At 42.2% G+C, this 24,095-nt stretch overlaps 1 protein-coding gene and 1 pseudogene across 1 annotated transcript in view; both read left to right on the top strand.

Moving 5' to 3' along the window:
- Positions 1–21,250, top strand: part of LOC126412427 (14 kDa phosphohistidine phosphatase-like) — a 47,253-nt pseudogene extending 26,003 nt beyond the window's left edge.
- Positions 21,251–23,524: 2,274 nt separating this feature from the next.
- LOC126412424 (molybdenum cofactor biosynthesis protein 1-like) overlaps positions 23,525–24,095 on the top strand; it is a 262,733-nt gene continuing 262,162 nt past the window's right edge. Inside the window, exon 1 of the mRNA XM_050082019.1 lies at positions 23,525–23,532. The gene's annotated coding sequence lies outside the window, so the exon portion shown is untranslated. The remainder of the gene's footprint in view (positions 23,533–24,095) is intronic.

The following is a 24,095-nucleotide window of genomic DNA, read 5'->3' as shown; positions in this document are numbered from 1 at the left end:
AGTGTTTTCCGAGAGAACACATGTCCGAATATACAAAAGCTTTCATTTGCATTTGCAGTAGGTATGAAAAAAAAAAAAAAAACAGAAGCTCCTGTTTGTGTTTCCTATAGATAGTGGATATAACAACAGCTCCTTTAAGTTATGTTTTCAGATTATTTTTGATGCCACAATTTCCACTCACGTTGTTACTTTTGTGTTTTCTTCTTGCTTAGTACTCTTGATACATTTTGTTCAAAGTTTGACTATGGTTCCTGCTACTAGGTGCGAGAATACAAGTGAGTTGGCTTCCATATGGACGTCTACGATGAGACGATGGACAGGGTGAAAGGCCTCGGTGTTGATACCGAGTGCACTGGTGGTGGCAGAATACAGCACGACCCCAGTGCCAAGGTCATCAAAGTGTACAGCTACTCACAGGTGATACCTAAAGCAGTGAGTTGTAGAAATGACAGTATGTGTCATCTTGAGCTGTTATTCAACTTAATTTTTTACTGTGTGACTGGTTTCAGTTGAAGACCATTTTCAGGCACCTGTTGTATATACATCGTGGATACGGGAAAATTTGGGATGAAAAGAATGTTTGAAAATTATAGTAACAATACAAGCAACACTTACAGAATTTGATTACCAGCAAAAACTATATATATCAAAAGAATACAATGTCAGAAATATAAATTAAATATCCACAAGCATTGTATGTATTGTTATTACAATTTTGAAGTATCCTTTTTGCCTGAATTTTTCCTGTTTCCATGCTGTGGGTACAACAGGTGCTCAAGAATGGTCTCTGACCAAAACTGGTTGCATCGTAAAAAAAATTTATGAACAGCTTAAAGTGTTACGTGATGTCATTTCTACAATTCGTATAAGCTGCAGACCACAGTTAACAAAAAATATTTTAAGAACAGTGAAGTTTCTGTTCATACGTTGTGTGCCCTATAATTCAAGTATTTTTAAAGTTTTTAAGAATGTTATACGCCAAGCTCCTCCATGGGAAAGCAGTTTCTGCTTCGGTTACATGGCACAAATTATAGAATACCTTGTTATATGGTCAGAAGCAAATGTCACCAGATGTTAATACCTGTAAATCATCATCATCATGCTTCTTACAACCGTGTACAATAATTTGTGTGTGGTGTTGTGGACAAGTGTTATGGTTGAAATGGCTACTGTTGTTCTGGGTAGCAGCCATGATTATGAAACTTCCTGACAAATTAAAACTGTGTGCCGGGCCAGGACTACATCCTGAAACCTTGTCTTCCGTGGACAATGCTGATACCAACTGTGCTGTTCAATCTGATTCATGATTTTTTCTTACACCTTTCAGATTACTTTTGAGGCCACAATCCTTGCTTCCACTTGTATATATAGCGAGAGACAGTTGTATATGTAGCAAGAGAGAGAGAGATAGAGAGAGAGAGAGAGAGAGAGAGAGAGAGAGAATCTTCTGTCCCATAATTTTATGACATTATTATTATTATTATTATTATTATTATTATTATTACCTTCACTTTCTCAGACGTTAAGTCCGGTTAAAAATGGAGTGACGCGGACCTTGATCAACCGTCACTTCCTTTTAACTGTACGGTATGTGTTATATTGCATTTAGGAACTTTCGGGTAATTGAACATGTATCAATAATTACGGATTTCTGTAGCTGTATATATATGTTTGGATGTAGCTGTATTGCATTGATGTACTGGTGGATATTGTGTGGTATGACTCCTGTAGTTGATAGTATAATTGGTATGATGTCAACTTTATCCTGATGCCACATGTCTTTGACTTCCTCAGCCAGTTGGATGTATTTTTCAATTTTTTCTCCTGTTTTCTTTTGTATATTTGTTGTATTGGGTATGGATATTTCGATTAGTTGTGTTAATTTCTTCTTTTTATTGGTGAGTATGATATCAGGTTTGTTATGTGGCGTTGTTTTATCTGTTATAATGGTTCTGTTCCAGTATAATTTGTATTCATCATTCTCCAGTACATTTCGTGGTGTATACTTGTATGTAGGAATGTGTTGTTTTAAAAGTTTATGTTGTAAGGCAAGCTGTTGATGTATTATTTTTGCGACATTGTCATGTCTTCTGGGGTATTCTGTATTTGCTAGTATTGTACATCCGCTTGTGATGTGATCTACTGTTTCTATTTGTTGTTTACAAAGTCTGCATTTATCCGTTGTGGTATTGGGATCTTTAATAATATGCTTGCTGTAATACCTGGTGTTTATTGTTTGATCCTGTATTGCAATCATGAATCCTTCTGTCTCACTGTATATATTGCCTTTTCTTAGCCATGTGTTGGATGCGTCTTGATCGATGTGTGGCTGTGTTAGATGATACGGGTGCTTGCCATGTAGTGTTTTCTTTTTCCAATTTACTTTCTTCATGTCTGTTGATGTTATGTAATCTAAAGGGTTGTAGAAGTGGTTATGAAATTGCAGTGGTGTAGCCGATGTATTTATATGAGTGATTGCCTTGTTTATTTTGCTAGTTTCTGCTCGTTCTAGAAAGAATTTTCTTAAATTGTCTACCTGCCCATAATGTAGGTTTTTTATGTCGATAAATCCCCTCCCTCCTTCCTTTCTGCTTAATGTGAATCTTTCTGTTGCTGAATGTATGTGATGTATTCTATATTTGTGGCATTGTGATCGTGTAAGTGTATTGAGTGCTTCTAGGTCTGTGTTACTCCATTTCACTACTCCAAATGAGTAGGTCAGTATTGGTATGGCATAGGTATTTATAGCTTTTGTCTTGTTTCTTGCTGTCAATTCTGTTTTCAGTATTTTTGTTAGTCTTTGTCTATATTTTTCTTTTAGTTCTTCTTTGATATTTGTATTATCTATTCCTATTTTTTGTCTGTATCCTAGATATTTATAGGCATCCGTTTTTTCCATCACTTCTATGCAGTCGCTGTGGTTATCCAATATGTAATCTTCTTGTTTAGTATGTTTTCCCTTGACTATGCTATTTTTCTTACATTTGTCTGTTCCAAAAGCCATACTTATATCATTGCTGAATCCTTCTGTTATCTTTAGTAATTGGTTGAGTTGTTGATTTGTTGCTGCCAGTAGTTTTAGATTATCCATGTATAGCAAATGTGTGATTTTGTGTGGGTATGTTCCAGTAATATTGTATCCATAATTTGTATTATTTAGCATGTTGGATAGTGGGTTCAGAGCAAGGCAGAACCAGAAAGGACTTAATGAGTCTCCTTGGTATATTCCACACTTAATCTGTATTATTATTATTATTATTATTATTATTATTATTATTATTATTACCAGCTTCTGTATCTTTTGATTGAGTATAGTTACGGCAGCACATCAATTGTGGTGAGCCTGGTGTTTTTACAAGACTTTTTCCAGTTGCCAGGACAGTTGTCATAATTACTCAACTCAACAATTACTTGCACTTGGAGCAGACCAAATGATTCCTCTGTACCCCTCGCACCTATTTTATACTTTTCAGACTGTGTTTCACACATTTTGTGACCTACCTGTTTCATTTAACACAGTTAATACAGTTGCAGATTGTGGGTACGTGTTTAATGTTTTTGCACGATTACTGCTGCTTGTGTTTCAGTGTTGTGTACAATGCCAGACCCATCAATAGAAAAATTAATTCTGATGCTGCATATTGCACATCTGTTCTGAAGGTCTTTACACACTCCCTTTTTCTGCTGCTTTTGTGTTGTGATGTGTGGTTTAGAAAATTTCAGATTGCTTTACGGTTTCATGTGCTCTGTATTAGATGCATTTTTAGTGTACGTACAAGCACATCGGTTACTTATGATGTAGTTGTAGTTAAGAGTTCTCGTTTTAGTGTTTAATTATTATTGTGATATGTAGCACACTGTTTAATTGTACTTTAGTTTTAAAATACCCAAAGACTGCTTCATTTCAGGGGTTTGGGAAGGCAGACCACAGCAAGACAGTAGAAATTCTGAAGACTGCATATCCTGTTTACAACATTACTTGGAGTGATGAAGGATACTGATCTGCTCAGGTAATTAAATTTACATATGCGTGATACATTCAAAATGTCTCTGACATTACGACAACCTTCATAATGAATGAAGGTGATATTTTTTGCATTTAAGCTGTTGTATTTTAATAAGACCTCTCCTTAATTATACAGGGTGATTCAAAAAGAATACCACAACTTTAGGAATTTAAAACTCTGCAACGACAAAAGGCAGAGCTAAGCACTATCTGTCGGCAAATTAAGGGAGGTATAAAGTTTCATTTAGTTGTACATTTGTTCGCTTGAGGCGCTGTTGACTAGGCGTCAGCGTCAGTTGATGCTAAGATGGCGACTGCTCAACAGAAAGCTTTTTGTGTTATTGAGTACGGCAGAAGTGAATCGACGACAGTTGTTCAGCGTGCATTTCGAACGAAGTATGGTGTTAAACCTCCTGATAGGTGGTATATTAAACGTTGGTATAAACAGTTTACAGAGAATGGGTGTTTGTACAAAGGGAAAAGTTCTGGACGGCCGAGAACGAGTGATGAAAATGTAGCACGCATCCAGCACGCATTTGTTCGCAGCCCAGGAAAATCGACTCGCAGAGCTAGCAGAGAGCTGCAAATTCCACAATCAACTGTATGGAGAGTCCTACGATAAAGGTTAGTTATGAAACCTTATCGTCTGAAATTGGTTCAAGCACTGTCTGCAGCTGATCAGATTAAAAGAATCGATTTCTGTGTTTTTATCCTTGCTCAAATGGAAACAGATGAATCTTTCGTTTCGAAGATTGTGTTTAGTGATGAAGCAACTTTCCACACTAACGGGAAAGTCAACCGTCACAATGTCTGTACATGGGGCATTGAGAATCCGCGGGAAGCAACTCAGTATGAACATGACTCGCCTAAGGTGAACGTTTTCTGTGCCATTTCAGCCAATAAAGATTTTGGTCCCTTTTTCTTCAAAGGTGCTACTGTAACTGGACTACAGTATCTGGAGATGTTAGAGAATTGGCTGTTCCCTCAGCTCGAACAAGAAGCACAATAATTCGTATTTCAGCAGGATGGAGCACCACCACATTGGCACTTATCTGTCCGTAACTACCTGAACGTCAACTACCCTCCAAGAAGCCCTGATCTTACCCCCTGCGATTTTTTCTTATGGGGGTATGTTAAGGATATGGTGTTTCGGCCACCTCTCCCAGCCACCATTGATGATTTGAAACGAGAAATAACAGCAGCTATCCAAACTGTTACGCCTGATATGCTACAGAGAGTGTGGAACGAGTTGGAGTATCGGGTTGATATTGCTCGAGTGTCTGGAGGGGGCCATATTGAACATCTCTGAACTTGTTTTGGAGTGAAAAAAACCTTTTTAAATACTCTTTGTAATGATGTATAACAGAAGGTTATATTATGTTTCTTTCATTAAATACACATTTTTAAAGTTGTGGTATTCTTTTTGAATCACCCTGTACAGGTAGTTCTGGCCCAAAAAGTCATTTTAAATGTTTTTAAAGTACAACAAACAGTAGCATTTCTACTGTAATTTGTAAGCCATGATGAACAGTAGCACATAGTGTGAGTTTGCTGCCTTTTTATTTCTGTGGGACCTCGCTATGTGTGTAAACCGAAAAATGGCTTTTCGAGTTGAAACTAGTCGCTTAATTAAAAATATTTTTAGTAACTCTATTATCTTAAGTTGAAAAATATCATTTTCATCCAATGACATTAATAATTTTTGTGTCCTCTTTTTCACTTTTGCCATATGGGTGTGTTTGAGAAGGTCTATCACATGTTTGTTTCTAAGATTGGTACAGTTGTTTTCTGTCATTAGTTATTGTATGCTGCTTTTGACCGCTGAGAATCAAATTTTTCAACTGTTTATTATCAGGATTTAGCAGCAAGTTTTTTTACTGAAGTGTTAAAAGGTGTTGTATCTAACAACTATTTTTCTGATCTTCACAACTATTTTTCTGATCTGAAGATTGCCATGCAGGAACTCAACAAACTAGTTCTGATCTGATTCAAAGATTGCATTCATTTTGTTGGTAGAGGCAGTGGGGAGCTGTCCTCTTCAGTCATCATTATCCAGAGGTGAAGCTAGTTTCTTTCAGTAGTGGCTGTCATTATTGACTTCAGTCTTGAAGAGTGTGTCTCAGAAATCATTAAATCAGCAGCAGACTGTTGGTTTATTGCATGAAGAGATTCCAAATACTGCTTTAAATTCACTTCTATCTTAAATTCAGTGCCATGTATGAATGTCTTCTTTTAAACTCCATTGCTACCTCAGTCTAAGTGATGTGTGTACAAAAGGAGTGAACAAGTGGCCCGTGTAATATGCCTAGTGTGTTAACAGTGTACACCACTACACATTGTCTATTTTAGAAAATGAATCACTCTGCAGCAACCCAGAATGTCTCAGAATTCCCACACTATGCAGTACAGTATCCGAAGATTGTTATTCTGCGAAAAGAAATCCATTGGTGTTAATTAGATGTGTACTGTACTCTCCATTTAATGTACAAAAGCAGTTGTCCAGTAGCAATTCATTGCAAGAGGAGGGACAATTTCCAGTTTTGTTATTTATTTTATTTGCCCATTTAAATAAAGCTGACTTAGGAATTTTCCCTTATGTGGGGACTGTTTGTACTAGATAATGTGTCTGTTTGAAGTTCTATATTTGTATATTTTGCTGTTCATGTCACTTCTGCATAATTTTTCATTGATTGTATCGATACTTGTTTGAATTCTGATATGTTGTGAAATTTCAAACATTTGGGAATCCCGTGATAAACTAGTACTATTAGCGTCAATTGTAGGCTTAAACTAAATTGTGCTCTTTCAAAAATTTTTAGAACAGTATGCCTATCATCCTCATTCAAAATAGTCTGTCTCTTATTTTGTTGTCCAATTATGTGAGAAATAGTTTAGTTTCAGAATTTTGAGATGCCTGCAAAACTATACTTTGTAAGTTAGTGCTACCAGTGTTTTGTATACGTAATTTACGTAGCAAATCAATGCTTTGTGGTTCACAGCTCAGCCAAAGTATACATCACCCCTGAATTTCATTGTATATCAATGCAAATAAATGTGTATTTTTGAGAATTTTCGGAAGTTACCATTGTTGTTGTTGTTGTTGTTGTTGTTGTTGTGGTCTTCAGTCCTGAGACTGGTTTGATGCAGCTCTCCATGCTACTCTATCCTGTGCAAGCTTTTTCATCTCCCAGTACCTACTGCAACCTACATCCTTCTGAATCTGCTTAGTGTATTCATCTCTTGGTCTCCCTCTACGATTTTTACCCTCCACGCTCCCCTCCAATACTAAATTGGTGATCCCTTGATGCCTCAGAACATGTCCTACCAACCGATCCCTTCTTCTGGTCAAGTTGTGCCACAAACTTCTCTTCTCCCCAATCCTATTCAATACTTCCTCATTAGTTATGTGATCTACCCATCTAATCTTCAGCATTCTTCTGTAGCACCACATTTCGAAAGCTTCTATTCTCTTCTTGTCCAAACTATTTATCGTCCATGTTTCACTTCCATACATGGCTACACTCCATACGAATACTTTCAGAAATGACTTCCGGACACTTAAATCAATACTGGATGTTAACAAATTTCTCTTCTTCAGAAACGCTTTCCTTGCCATTGCCAGCCTACATTTTATACCCTCTCTACTTCGAACATCATCAGTTATTTTGCTCCCCAAATAGTAAAACTCCTTTACTACTTTAAGTGCCTCATTTCCTAATCTAATTCCCTCAGCATCACCCGACTTAATTAGACTACATTCCATTATCCTTGTTTTGCTTTTGTTGATGTTCATCTTATATCCTCCTTTCAAGACACTGTCCATTCCATTCAACTGCTCTTCCAAGTCCTTTGCTGTCTCTGACAGAATTGCAATGTCATCGGCGAACCTCAAAGTTTTTATTTCTACTCCATGAATTTTAATACCTACTCCGAATTTTTCTTTTGTTTCCTTTACTGCTTGCTCAATATACAGATTGAACAACATCGGGGAGAGGCTACAACCCTGTCTCACTCCCTTCCCAACAACTGCTTCCCTTTCATACCCCTCTACTCTTATAACTGCCATCTGGTTTCTGTACAAACTGTAAATAGCCTTTCGCTCCCTGTATTTTACCCCTGCCACCTTTAGAATTTGAAAGAGAGTATTCCAGTCAACATTGTCAAAAGCTTTCTCTAAGTCTACAAATGCTAGAAACGTAGGTTTGCCTTTCCTTAATCTTTCTTCTAAGATAAGTCGTAAGGTCAGTATTGCCTCGCGTGTTCCAGTGTTTCTACGGAATCCAAACTGATCTTCCCCGAGGTTGGCTTCTACTAGTTTTTCCATTCGTCTGTAAAGAATTCGTGTTAGTATTTTGCAGCTGTGACTTATTAAGCTGATAGTTCGGTAATTTTCACATCTGTCAACACCTGCTTTCTTTGGGATTGGAATTATTATATTCTTCTTGAAGTCTGTGGGTATTTCGCCTGTTTCATACATCTTGCTCATCAGATGGTAGAGTTTTGTCAGGACTGGCTCTCCCACGGCCGTCAGTAGTTCCAATGGAATATTGTCTACTCCGGGGGCCTTGTTTCGACTCAGGTCTTTCAGTGCTCTGTCAAACTCTTCACGCAGTATCATATCTCCCATTTCATCTTCATCTACATCCTCTTCCATTTCCATAATATTGTCCTCAAGTACATCGCCCTTGTAGAGACCCTCTATATACTCCTTCCACCTTTCTGCTTTCCCTTCTTTGCTTAGAACTGGATTTCCATCTGAGCTCTTGATATTCATACAAGTCATTCTCTTATCTCCAAAGGTCTCTTTAATTTTCCTGTAGGCGGTATCTATCTTACCCCTAGTGAGATAGGCCTCTACATCCTTACATTTGTCCTCTAGCCATCCCTGCTTAGTCATTTTGCACTTCCTGTCGATCTCATTTTTGAGACGTTTGTATTCCTTTTTGCCTGTTTCACTTACTGCATTTTTATATTTTCTCCTTTCATCAATTAAATTCAATATTTCTTCTGTTACCCAAGGATTTCTACTAGCCCTCGTCTTTTTACCTACTTGATCCATTGCTGCCTTCACTACTTCATCCCTCAAAGCTACCCATTCTTCTTCTACTGTATTTATTTCCCCCATTCCTGTCAATTGCTCCCTTATGCTCTCCCTGAATCTCTGTACAACCTCTGGTTCTTTTAGTTTATCCAGGTCCCATCTCCTTAAATTCCCACCTTTTTGCAGTTTCTTCAGTTTTAATCTACAGGTCATAACCAATAGATTGTGGTCAGAGTCCACATCTGCCCCTGGAAATGTCTTACAATTTAAAACCTGGTTCCTAAATCTCTGTCTTACCATTATATAATCTATCTGATACCTTTTAGTATCTCCAGGGTTCTTCCATGTATACAACCTTCTTTCATGATTCTTAAACCAAGTGTTAGTTATGATTATGTTGTGCTCTGTGCAAAATTCGACCAGGCGGCTTCCTCTTTCATTTCTGTCCCCCAATCCATATTCACAAGCACATCTCTTCTGTGTTTTACTTGGCACAAAGAAAATATTTCCTGGATCTAGTCGTACATCTGTGCTCACCCGTCCTCCCATCAATTTGCTTCCTTGTGGTCCTCTTTGTTTTGGTACTGATCCTTTTTTCTTTGATAGAAAAAACATCACTATTCTCTGTCGGACATCCAAAAGTAAGAGCTTCTCATTAGAGTTAGCAATTTGGTATGCACGCCATGTGTTTACTACGCAGATATATATCATCTGTGTGAATAATGGCCACCACCATTTCTTTGACCTTATCCTCGTCCTATAAAGTGATATCTGCTTGTCCAGTAGATATATGCCACCCATATGGGCATTGTATTCTTCAATGATATGTGGCAGTGTAACAGATATTTCCTTTTTTTTTTGCTCGTGAATATCTTTTTGTAGAACTCGAGGAATAATAGTACTGTTATTTGTCACTACACATACTGGTTTGTTGTCACTCCATTTCACAACCAGAACTTCATTCTCTTTGTCAAATCTGTAGTCATAGAATCCTCGTTCCTTCCTTTTGCCATTCTTTTCGAGTCAATCAAAGGACATGCATTAGTTCGGATCTCTGTTATTGTTCCTGCAGCTTTCATTTTACTCTTTCCGAGTGTGATCAGTGTGTCAACACTGGTGAAAAAGTTGTCAAAGAAAAGCTTATAATTCGGATACTCTGATTCTGGAATCATGCTGGTTAGTTCATTTATTACCCTTGCACCTAAAGGCTCCTGTTTGTTGTCAGTCTTGCCACAGTATGGTGAAAAATTATAAAGAAAGCCATTGGAACTTGTAAGACACCAAATTTTATATCCAACTTTGATAGGCTTTTCCCTCAGAAACATTTTAGCTGAATGTTTGCGATAATAATGTACCATTATTTCATCAGTTGAGAGTTCTGAATGAAATACGCCAAATTTACCAAATTCCTATTTCAGCATTTCAAATTATAACCTCAGTTTGTACATCTTGTCGTTTCTGTCTATTTTGGAGTTGTCATTGAGATGAATGAATCTCTTTATTTCCCAAACCTATTTCTTGACCCGGAGTTGAAGACTAAAGGAACACCGACATCAGGAGCCTGTTCCCAGTACTTATTCTTGTGGGGAAGCTTATGATAACCACTCAGAAGTAATACGCCAATAAATAATTTTAGTTCTTCTTTGGTTAGCAGAAAATTTATTCTGTTATGTTGGCAAGAATAAATTTCGCTTTGTTCAATAATAGTATCCATTAGTTTCTCAGAAAAAAAATCCTCAAACACTTGGGGCACTGTGTTATTTTCTAGACATTCCGCATCATAATGTTTGTTGCTCTTCCCTGGTTCACTATTGTTTGTGTACGTTGGTTGACATTTATACCACTTACATATATATTTTTTTGTAGATAACATACCACTTTCTCCTCCACCTCCCAACGCTTTCCTTCTTTTGGCTTCTGGATGTACAACTGTAGCATTAACTTCATCTCAGCTGGTTGTGAGTTCTAAAGTACCGGCGTCATCTTGTACAACAGTACATTTTCGTCAGTGTCTTCTTCATCTGTTATTACATCTGCATCGGGTGGAATAATCGCCAATTCTGTATATCATCTTCATCGTCACTCTCTTGATGGTTCTCTAGTTCTGCTAGAATTTCTTCAAATGTAAGTTTACGTGGCATGTTTTTGTCCTGTTGGAATCGTAAAATTCGAATAGAATATGAAAAAAGCAGATATAAAGAACATAAAATGCAATTCTTCTCTGTATATTACGTGTATACAAGAATAGGGCACATCAACAATAAATGATAGTATGATTATATTTATATAATAGAGGGAAAAACACACAGGGAGAGGGTAAGGAATCATTCCAATCCCGGGAGCGGAAAGACTTACCTTAGGGGGAGAAAAGAACAGGTATACACTTGCACACACACCCATATCCAACCACACATACACAGACACAAGCAGACATTTGTAAAGGCAAAGAGATTCGGCAGAGATGTCAGTCGAGGCAGAAGTACAGAGGCAAAAATGATGTTGAAAGACAGGTGAGGTACGAGCGGCGGCAACTTGAAATTAGCGGAGGTTGAGGCCTGGCGGATAACGAGAAGAGAGGATATACTGAAGGGCAAGTTCCCATCTCTGGAGTTCTGACAGGTTGGTGTTAGTGGGAAGTATCCAGATAACCCGGACGGTGTAACACTGTGCCAAGATGTGCTGGCTGTGCACCAAGGCTAGTGTAGCCACAGGGTGATCCTCATTACCAACAAACACTGTCTGCCTGTGTCCATTTCCCCCCTGCGGGTTCGAGGGTTAGAATATGCCCGCGGTATTCCTGCCTGTCGTAAGAGGCGACTAAAAGGAGTCTCAACTGTTTCGGCCTTTAATGTGATGGTCCCCATTAGGGTTTGACCTCCATTTTTCCAAATTCAACAGAAGTAAGAGCCTTTTGGGGAAGGACCCCTTACGTGGTGCACCATCAGTCCTCTGTGCCCTAAGACCTTGGCACTCTTTATCGTCTGGGCCTCGTAACTGCACCCTCCATCCCTCATTTTGGGCATACACACCTGATGGATTGTGTAAGTTACGCCCTTAGTGCATCATCATCTGCACCCACGATCACTATGGACTACCCATGGCACCCAAAATCCAGCACGGTAGCCAGCCCGTTGTGGTGGGGTCGTCATGTACCCTCTAGGTTGTAGCCCCCTGACAACACAGGGATCGTACTGCCGATGCCTGAGCTGCCGCCTCCCCACGTAAGCCAAGGAGTAGATGCCCGTCTCTCCGGGGCATCAGGACTCCCGGCAACGGCCATCCTGCTAGGTGGCCTTTGCTGTGGCTGGGTGCCACCCGTGGGGAGAGCCCCTGGTCGGAGTGGGTGGCATCGGGGTGGATATCCCGCAGTGAAATGGGTACAATCTCAATCCGGTGGTCGCATGACCACCAACGTCTCTAAGCGCAATAAAGTAGACTTTAACGCTGTGGCATGTAACCCCAAATCGTCCCCTTCCCTAGCCACGCCCTGGGAGGGACGCAGGGCTGCGGACAGACAGGAGCCATATTCACCGTGATATCTTGTGTGCAGCAGAACTGATGGGGATTCATTTTTGGGGACTAAGCCTCTGTTCTTTGTGACCCATCTTGAAGATAAGTTCGGGGAAGTGGCCTCTCTTTCCAAAATGCGGAGCGGGGCCATTTTGATACAAGCACCTTCCTCTGCACAGTCAAGGGCGTTGCTCGCCTGTGAGAAGCTTGGTGACATACCCGTTAACGTCACTCCCCATAAGTCACTAAATTTTGTCCAGGGGATTATCTTTCATAAAGATCTTCTGCTACCGTCTGATGACGAGCTACGGGAGAACCTGGCACGACGAGGTGCACACTTCGTTCGTCGTGTCTTTAGGGGACCCAAGGATAATAGGATCGCTACCGGTGCTTTCATCCTGGCCTTTGAGGGCGACTGCTTGCCTGAGAAGGTCAAGGTCATGATCTACCGGTGCGATTTCAAGCCCTATGTCCCGCCCCCTATGCGATGCTTCCAGTGCTGGAAATTCGGACACGTGTCCTCCAGATGCACTGCCAGCCCCACATGTCGCGATTGTGGACAACCTTTGCATCCAAGTGCTCCGTGTGCTCCACCTCCCACCTGCGTTAACTGTGGGGAGCATCATTCTCCCTGCTCGCCAGACTGTGCAGTCTACCATCAAGAGCGGAAGATACAAGAAATTAAGACCCTGGACCGTTTAACTTACCAAGAGGCGAGGAAGAAATTAGAATGGCTCAACCCCACACCTATGTTGAGGAGTTATGCTGCTGTAACACTGCAGCCACCAGTTCCTGCAAAGACTCCTTTGACAGTTGGCCAACCGAACAGTCACGTTTCACCTGCCCCACCACCGGTGGGGGCCACTCTCTATTCCACTGCTCCCAAAACACACAGTTTGGGAGCAGTGCGCCCCAAGCAACCGGGGACGTCGGTCCCCACCTCTCAGCCGGAGCGGCGACAGCCCTGTCCGGCTCCTCAGCCGGGGAAGCGACATCTCTCTCCGGCTGTTCAGCCAGAGACGCAACAGCCTCCTCCGGCCTCACTTGTTCGGAAGGGATCCCTTGGGGGAGTCCCTTCCAAGGACTTCCCCAGTGTCTCACAAGACACTAGCCAGTGGCTGAAGAAGCCACCAGCTGCTGGTCGAAGGGCTTCACGCTCTTCCTCTGTTCCTGATAATGCGTCAGGAAAGCCCACCCAGCATGCCAACCCTCCTCCGAAAGACAAGAGAGAGAAGAGGAACCTCTCCAAGAAGGATAAGGACCCAGTGGTTCCCGCACCAACGCTTCCTGTCAGCTCAGCCTCTGAGGATGAGGTCGAGCTCTTTGCGTCCCCTGATGACCTGGATCTCGCCGTCTCCTCAGAAACGATGGCCGTAGCGACATCCGTCACTCAGTCGGTGGTAGCATGTGACCCTGCCCAGTAATTTGCCTTTTCAGTGCCTGAATGCCTCTACAGGACACGCTTTGTACAATCCTCCAGTGGAATTGTGGCGGTTATTTTAGCCATCTACCTGAGCTACGTCAGCTTGTAAGCTTGACACCTGCTTTATGCATTGCTCTCCAGGAAACCTGGTTCCCGGCAATGCGGACCCCTGTCCTCCGTGGATACAGGGGTTATTACTGCAACCGAAGCACTTACAATAGTGTGTCAGGTGGAGCCTGCGTGTATGTCCTTACCTCTGTATATAGTGCTCCTGTGCCCCTTCAAACATCTTTGGAAGCTGTGGCTGTCCGCGTAAGGACTACCCAGGACTTAAACGTCTGCAGTGTCTATCTCCCTCCAGGTGGTACAGTCTCCCTGACCGAATTGGCTGCTCTTGTCGCCCAACTTCCCACGCCTTTTCTTCTCCTTGGGGATTTTAACGCCCACAATCCCTTGTGGGGTGGATCGAAGATTACTGGCCAAGGCAGAGATGTCGAGAATCTCATCTCCCAACTTGACCTCTGCCTCTTAAACACTGGCGCTGCCACGCGTTTCAGTGTGGCGCATGGCACGTTCTCGGCCATAGATCTGTTGTTGTGCAGCCCAGGGCTTGTACCATTGGTCCACTGGAGAGTCCATGACGACTTGTGTGGTAGTGACCATTTTCCCATCTTCCTTTCACTACCCCAGCGTCGATCCCATGAACGCCTGCCTAGATGGGCATTTAGCAAGGCAAACTGGGAAACATTCTCCTCTGCTGCCACTGTTGCATCTCTCCCCCACGGTACCATCGATGTGGCGGTTGAGACACACTGCAGCAATTGTTTCCGCTGCGGAACGTACCATTCCTCGTTCGTTAGGGTGCCCCCGGCGAAAGGCAGTGCCTTGGTGGTCTCCGGAGGTCGCTGAAGCCATTACAGAACGTCGGCGGGCTCTTCAGCGACATAAGCGGCACCCGTCTTTGGAGAACCTCATTTTCTTCAAACGTCTCCGTGCTCAGGCACGGCGGCTCATCAAGAGGCGGAAACAGAAGTGCTGGGAGAGGTACGTTTCCACCATTGGTTCCCGTACTTCACCCTCCCAGGTGTGGATGAAGATTCGGCGCATCTTTGGAGTGCAGCACTCTACAGGTGTCCCAGGGCTTACCATCAAGGGGGCGGTATCCACCGATGCTGATGCAATCGCCGAGCATTTCGCACAGCACTATTTTCGGGCCTCTGCGTCGGGGAATTACCCGCCTGCGTTTCGCGCGCTTAAACGCCGGGAGGAAGGCAAACGGCTTTCTTTAGCTTCTCACCACCCTGAGACGTATAACGCCCCATTTAGTTTGTGGGAACTCCAAAGCGTCCTGGCACAGTGCCCCGATACAGCCTCTGGGCCAGATGGCGTCAACAATCAGATGCTCAAACACCTGTCCCCGGTCTGTCAGCGATGTGTTCTTGCCATCTTCAACCGCATATGGGGCGATGGTGTCTTTCCGTCGCAGTGGCGAGAAAGTACCATCATTCCGGTGCTGAAGCCTGGTAAGGACCCGCTTACTGTGGATAGCTATCGACCCATCAGCTTGACAAATACTCTGTGCAAGCTACTGGAACGTATGGTGTGTCGATGGCTGTGTTGGCTGCTCGAGTCTCGGGGTCTTCTGGCTCAGTGCCAGAGCGGCTTCCGTCAGGGCCGTTTCACCGCCGATACTTTGGTCTTTCTTGAGTCTGCAATCCGCACTGCTTTTTCCAGGCGCCAACACCTTGTCTCCGTCTTTTTCGACCTCTCCAGAGCATATGACACGACGTGGCGGCACCATATACTCGCCACGTTGCACGGGTGGGGTCTCCGGGGCTCTCTCCCCATTTTTATTCAGAATTTTTTATCTGTTCAGACATTCCGCATTTTAATTGGCACATCCCATAGTTCACTTCATATCCAGGAGAACGGCGTTCCACAGGGCTCAGTATTGAGCGTGCCCCTTTTCCTTGTGGCCATTAATGGCCTTGCAGCAGCAGTTGGGTCGTCTGTCTCACCCACGTTATATGCTGACGATTTCTGCATCTTGTTCAGCTCCTCCACCATTAGTGTTGCAGAACGTAGGTTGCAGGGGGCCATACGCAAGGCGCAGGCATGGGCCCTAGCTCATGGGTTTCAATTTTCTCCTGCGAAGACTTTTTTTATGCACTTTTGTCGGTGTCGAACTGTCCATCCCCACCCTGAGCTCTATCTTCAGGATGCCATGCTCAGGGTTGTTGACACTTACCGTTTTCTGGGATTGCTGTTCGATGCCCGGCTTACTTGGCTTCCACATATTCGTCAACTCAAGCGTCAGTGCTGGCAGCATCTGAATGCCCTTCGCTGCCTCAGCAACACAACTTGGGGTGCCAATCGTAATACGCTGCTGCAGCTCTACAAAGCCCTTGTGCTGTCCCGGCTTGATTATGGGAGTGTGGCGTATGGCTCAGCGTCGCCCTCAGCGTTGCAACTGCTGGACCCCGTTCACCACTGTGGGGTTCGACAGGTGACAGGAGCATTCCGCACCAGCCCTGTGGACAGCATACTTGTGGAGGCAGGTGTCCCTCCACTGCGATTGAGGCGCCAACATTTACTGGCCGCTTATGCTGCCCATGTTTTTAGCTTGCCCGGGCATCCAAACTATCGTCTCCTGTTCCCGCAATCGGTCGTCCATCTTCCTGAACGTCGGCCCCGGTCAGGTTGTACGATCGCAGTCCACGTCAAAGGGCTTCTCTCCGGGCTTAGGGTTTTTACAGTTCCACCTCCTTTCCGGGCCACTTTGCGACACCCCCATGGTGTGTTCCTCAGCCTTGCCTTCGGCTCGACTTGGCACAGGGCCCGAAGGACTCCGTCCCTCCAGAGGCCTTCCGCTGCCGTTTTTATTCCATCTTGGCCATGTATCAGGGCTCTGGCGTTGTATACACTGACGGTTCGATGGTTGCTGGTCGTGCCGGATATGCGCTTACTCTAGGGGACCATTCTGAACAACGTTCCTTGCTGGATGGCTGCAGCGTTTACACAGCTGAGCTGGTCGCCATCTTTTGTGCCCTAGAGTATATCCACTCCTGCTCAGGTGAGTCCTTTGTTATCTGTAGCAATTCCCGGAGCACTTTACGAGCTCTCGACCTGTATTTCCCTCGTTCTCATCTGGTGATGGCTGTCCATGAGTCCCTGCATACTCTTGCACGTAGCGGCCGCTCTGTGGTCTTTGTGTGGACCCCAGGCCATGTTGGGATCCCCGGCAATGAGAATGTTGACCGCCTGGTGAAAGAGGCCATCAGTAAACCACCTCTGGAGATTGGCCTCCCGGCGACTGATTTGCGGGCACTATTACGCCGCAAAGTTTTCGATTTCTGGGACACTGAATGGCGCAACCTGCCCGTGCCAAACAAACTCCGTCATATCAAGGAGACGACGACTGTTTGGCGGTCATCCCTGCGAGCCACCCGCAGGGACTCAGTCGTCGTTTGTTGGCTCCGCATTGGTCACACCCGACTGACGCACAGTTATTTACTGTGTCGTGAGGATCCTCTTATTATGCGTTCAGTTAACTAAGTAGAAATTAGTATTATCTTATCTCAGTGAGGAACTTGAAACTTTCAGGACAGGTCAGTAGCATGTAGAGGTGCTCTTCCTCTACTTGAAAAGAACAGTTGACCATGCACTGAGTAGATAGGTTCCTAGTAGAACAGTTCATAATGGGATGGAACCTCCGTGGTATACAGTCACTGTAAAGAAAACGTCTAAAGGAACAGAGATTACTGCATAATAGGTGTAAAACAAAGTGTAGGATTATAGATTGAGAGACGCTGGATGAAACATGTTTGGCTGTCAAGAGAGCAATGCATGAAGCCTTCAATGGCTACTGTAGCAGAATACTGTCAAATGACATTTCACAAAATCCAAATAAATTCTGGTCGTATGTAAGGCCTGTTAGTGGCACAAAAGTTAGTGTCCAGTCCCTAGCAAGTGAGACAGGAACTGATATTGAGGGTAGCAAAGTAAAAGCTGAAATTATGAACTCGATTTTCAAATGTTCCTTTGCAAATAAAAACCCAGGAGAACTGCCCCAATTCAATCCTAGTACACTGAAAAAATGAATGAAATAGGTATTAGTGTCAGTTGTGTTGAGAAACAGTTGAAATCATTAAACAAAGCTCCAGACCCCGATGGAATCGCCGTCAGATTCTATATTGAATTTGTGGCTGAGTTATCCTCTCTTCTCACTGTAATCTATCCAAAAAACCTTATCCAGTTTTTGGAAAAAATTACAGATCACACCCGTCTACAAGAAGGGTTGTAGGAGTGACAAAACTACCATCCAGTAGCCTTGACATCGATTTGTTGTAGATTCTTAGAAAATATTTTGAGCTCAAACATAATGAGGTATCTCGAACGGAACTACCTTCTCAATATCAACCAGCATGGTTTTCAAAAACATAGATGATATGAAATCCAACTGTCACTTTTCTCACATAACTTGCTGAAAGCGTTGGATCAAGGCAACAGGTAGATAGTGTTTCTTGATTTCCTAACAGTATTTGATTCTGTTCCACACCTACACTGACTGTGAAAAGTACGATCATATGGGGTATCAAGTGAAATTCGTGACTGGATTGAGGACTTTTTGATAGGAAGGACACAGCATGTTACCTTGGATGGAGAGTCATCATCAGATGTAGAAGTAACTTCAGGTGTGCCCCAGGGAAGTGTGTTGGGGCCCTTGCAGTTCTTGTCCATTAATGACCTTGCTGTAAATCAGGATTTTTGCAGATGATGCAGTTATCTGTAATGAAGTGCTATTTCAGAGAAGCTGCATAAATATTCAGTCAGATCTTGATGAGATTTCAACATAGTGCAGTGATTGGCAACTTGCTGTGAATGTTTAGAAATGTATAAACTTAGTATCCTGTGACTATAATATGGGTGAGTCACTGTCGGAATCTGCCAACTCGTACAAATACCTGTGTGTAACACTTTGTAGGAATATGAAATGGCATGATCACATAGGTTCAGTTGTGGGTAAAGCAGGTTGTAGACTTTGGTTTATTGGTATAATAATGGGGAAGTGCAATCAGTCTACTAGAGAGATGCTTACAAGTCATTCGTGTGACCCCCCCCCCCCCCCCCCCCCCCCCCACCATAGACTATTGCTAAAGTGTGTGGGACTTGTACCACATAAGACTAGGAGGAGACATTGAATGTATACAAAGAAAGGCAGCATGGTCAGAGGTTTGCTTAATCCATGGGAGAGTGTCACAGAGATACTGAAGGAACTGAAATGGCAGACTGTTGAAGACAGGTGTAAACTATCCCAAGAAAGTGTATTAGCAAAGTTTCAAGAACTGTCTTTAAATGATTACTCTAGGGATATACTACAACCCCCCACATATTGCTCTCACAGGGGTCGTGAAGATAAGATTAGAATGATTACTGCTCACACAGAGGCATTCAGACAATCATTCTTCCACGCTCCATACATGAATGAAACAGCAAGAAACCCTGATAACTGGTACAATGGGACTTACCCTGTACCATGCACCTCCTGGTGGATTGCAGATTATAAACGTAGATGTGAACTGACAGTCTCTTACATGTGCATGAGGGAAACAGCTAATCACCTTTATTTTACCAAGACAAAAATTATGATTTACTAAAGTTTCAAACCTTGACAGGAAATAATGGATTAGGCTGTCCATAAATTATAAACTAACATTATTGTGATGATGGAAAATCTCATATAAAGACGAGAAACAAATACTAACAAAGAGATAGAGGGGCTGGCCAGTACAGCCAATAGATACACAAAACATAACAGAAAATTTACGTATCCTAGCTTTTGGAACTTTGTTCCTTCATCAGGGAGGAGAGAGGGGAAAGAAGGGGAAGAAGAGAAAGTGGATTCAGTTACTCACAACCCAGGTTATGAAGCAACAGGGTAGAGGTAAACAGGGAGGGTAGCAAAGATGGAGGCATGGGTGTATACTCTACAGTACGTCAACATGTTGCCTTGACCTGTTTGATCACCAGGTCTGGCTCCAATTCAGTGCACACGGGACATCGTTGAACAACTCCAGTGTCTCCCAAAAACAGCATTAACCATCCCTGTTTCGATGACAATGTGAAACAGGCATGGAACTTCATCCCACAAACTCATATCCAGCACAATGCATGCACGTTTGCATGCTTACATTCGGGCAGTTACACTGGATTTCAATGTATTACTGTATCACATTTGCAATGGTGTATCTCGCACTTATATTATCCTGTGATCTTGCAACGTTAATCACTTAAATAAGTTACTTAGACATATATATTCCTGAAATTTCATTACTCTACGTTAATTACTTTTTGGTGTTGCAATTTTTTTTTTTTTTTTTCAGTGTACATGATGACTACAATAATACATTATAATGTTTCTCCAGTGGTTTCAACATTAACTTTTTAACAGAAAAGATTTTGCTTACAGTTCATTTTTAAGTTAACATTTCTAAACTTTTTAACAATCCATATTAAAGCTAGCAATAGTAACTATATTAATAATTGCTACTGTAAACAGTTACACATATGGACATCAGTTTTGAATAATGGGTTTTGAGTGTAAATAATGTTTTATGTAAGTGTTTGTATTGATACTTAAAATTAAATGTCATGTAATGAATGTCGAGATACTCATATAAAAAGTTTTGTTGGATCAAGTTATTTACGAACGCGATGTACTGTGTTCTTCCATTAGAGAATTTGACTGTATTGTTTATCGGTTTCATTACAAAATGCTAATAAGCTTTTAGTTAGAAAACCTTCTATAACTAGAATTATTAATATGAGAAAAATAGGAACAATGAAAGAACGGAAGATCAGTTGCAGAAACAAGAGTAGCTCTGAATTGCAACAGTGGTTGCTTTTCCCACACATGTAATTAACTGGCATTATCGCCACTATTAACTTACCATGGTTTCACATCTCATCTGTTCATTGTTCCCCATGTCCTGCCCTTCTGTTCCCCCTTCCTATTAGATCATATATGCCTCTGTTACTGTAATCGATATGTAAACTATATTTATCACATGACCTTTTTTTGTTACAGGTTGTAATATTTGACATTGCAGCTTTTGAAAATGGAGCTGGATGTTGTGCCCTCTTTCCTATTGGAGTGTTTCTCTGTGATCAGAATTGGAGGCAGACAATTCACTTGAACGTCCATTGCTGTTGTTGATGTCTTTGAATCATGTTGTTTCTTTGTGATTAATAAAAAAGTTATACAATCCAATGGTTTCTTCGCCTTGTCTTTAAAAATTCCAGACCTATTGTTCAAACACATATTTTGAGAGTTATGCATCTGAGCCTTTTTGTGGAAAGTGCGTTTCACACATACTTTCAAGATAAAATGAATAATGACCCCCATTTTGTGTGTTGGGGAAGATAATTTGATACAGCTAAATGCATATACGGGTACACACATTTGCTCGCGCCTGAGACTAAGTGAGAGTGATTCAAAGGAAGAATTCACTACTTTTTACCAACTTTCTGAATAACTCGTACTCTCGTCAGAAATCTCACACTGCAAAGTTGATTAGATAAAGGGACAAAAATGAGATTAAAATATAATTTGAAAATCAGAAAAAATAACCACTTAGTGTTTGTGTAATACTTTACGGCAAGTGTAAAATTAATTTTTAAACATTGGGAAATCTGGGATGGAATAACAATAATATGAAATAGGATAGCTTTCTGCTCCCCACCTAGAGGAGACACTGAGTGGCAGACTGGCACATTGAAGGAAGATTTTTAGATATTAGAAAGTATGGGACAGTCCTCATCAAGCAGGTGTGGTGGTGTGAGGCTGGGGTGGGAGCAGGTAAAGGCCTAGATATGTGAGACAGAGAGACTAGCAAAGGTTTAGGTAACGGGGTTTACAGGAGTGAAGAATATGTCGCAGCTAAAGTTTCTAGGCTTCGTTCCTGTGGCCCCACACCTCAATGCCCTCCACTGCTCCCATTCCAATCTCACACACTGTTACTGTCCCCCTAGTACACCTCTCTCTGTCTGTCCACCTCCACACTCCCAACCAGCAGAGACTCCCTATGCTGAGGTGGACTCTGTCCATTAGATTACACTCGTAAGATAAAAATAAACATTATGCAGCATGAAAGAATTATCTGTGTGGGATGGAAATATGTAGATGTGATGTACGTGCACAGACAAAAAAAAAAAAAAAAAAAAAAAATTACAATGTCAGAAAAATTGATTGATTTATTCAAGAGAAAGAGCTTCACAAATTGAGCAAGTTGGTCCACCTCTGACTCTTGAGCAAGCTTGGCATTGATAGATTTGTTGGATGTCCTACTGAGGGACATCAAGCCAAATTCTATCCAAGTGGCACATTGTATTGTCTAAATCATGAGCTGGTTGGGTGGCCCTGCCCATAATGCCCCAGACATACTCAGTTGGGGAGAGATCCCGTGACCTTGCTGGCAAAGATAAGGTGTGGCAAGTATGAAGACGAATTGTGTGTGGGCAGGCATTATCTTGCTGAAATGTAAGCAAATGATGGCTTGTCATGAAGAGAAACAAAATGGGGTTTATAATATCGTCAACAGATGTCTGTGTTGTAATGGTGACACAGATGACAACCAAAGGGGTCCTGTTATGAAAAGAAATGGCACAGTAGACCATCAGTCCTCGTTTGGCTGTATGGCAGCCAGCAGCCAGGTTGGTATCGCACTGCTATCTGGTGTGTCCCCAGGCACGTCCCTGGTCTGGAATTGCATTGACTGGAATATAATTGGCTTCAGTGATGAATCCCACTATGAACTGAGCCCCAATGATCAGCACAGATGTGTCTGAAGACCCCCCAGACGGTGGGATACCACCGTGAATGTCACATCCCATACGGTCCAACTACCAGGACTGATGATCTGGGGTGCGATTTCTTTTCATAACAGATCCCTTTTGGTCAACAGACGACTATGCTGTAGGGGTGACATGGATGTCACCCCTACAGCATAGTTGTCTGTTGACAATACTGCACATCCTATTTTGTTTCCCTTCTTGGCAAGCCTTACATTGCTTACATTTCAGCAAGATAAAGCCTGTCCGCACACAGCTTGTCCTCATGCTTGTCAAACCCTACCTTGGCCAGCAAAGTTGCTGTATCTCTCCCCAATTGAGAATGTAAGGAGCATTATGGGCAGGCCGTTAGACCACCTCGGGATTTTGACTATCTACAGTGACATTTGAATAGAATTTGGCATGATGTCCCTCTGTTGGACATCCAACAACTCTATCAGCCAGAGCCAAGCTTGTATAAGGGCCAGAGGTGGACCATCTCATCCAATTTGTGATGCTCTTTCTCTTGAATAAATCATCCAGTTTTTTCTGAAACTGTAATTATTTTTCTGTCTTCACATGTATGTCACATTTACTGATTTCAGCCCTATTTGGTATTTGGATAATTCCTTCAGTACCTAAGTGTTTTTTTGAGTATATAATATCTGACAGTTTCTTTTTTTTTCAGTATGCTTGTCTGCTGCACATTGCCTGCTCTAACTGGTGAGTAGCAATCTGTCCTATTTCATATTGTTAGAATTAACTTTTGACACTCAATATTTATGATGCAAGCAAACTGTTATTGCCACTTGACATGATGGTGAATGGTACTCTGTTAGCCATTGGCACAAATGGATTGACATGATAAAACAAGGGTCCACAGCTTTTACAAACTTTTTGGATGTGATAAATACTGCTTACTGCTGACAATACTTTTGTTAATTACAATATTGATCGTTTGTTATTTTCAAGCATACGTGTCAGGTGCTACGACACCTTTGAACTACTGCAAATGGACAAAGATGACCAGACTCATTTCTCTTCAGTAGAAACAACTATCGACAAGAGAAGAAACTTGATGTCATTCAAATCTACTTTTTCATTGGTAGAGATCTTTCACTCATGGGATTAGCAGCAGAGATTAAAAAGAAGCAGCAGCAAACAGATCCAAGGCATCCATTGTTTGGAACTCATGTTCTTCCATCACAACTCCTTATAATAGTATCAGCTCTGGAGAACTAAGTCCCGATTCATTTTCTTGTAACAAAATAGACTGTCATTACCTA

The sequence above is a fragment of the Schistocerca serialis genome, chromosome 7 (assembly GCF_023864345.2).
Source record: "Schistocerca serialis cubense isolate TAMUIC-IGC-003099 chromosome 7, iqSchSeri2.2, whole genome shotgun sequence".
Taxonomy (NCBI): Eukaryota; Metazoa; Arthropoda; class Insecta; order Orthoptera; family Acrididae; genus Schistocerca; species Schistocerca serialis.
The sequence above is the reverse complement of the archived record's forward strand: the minus strand, read 5'-3'. Positions and strand labels throughout refer to the sequence as shown.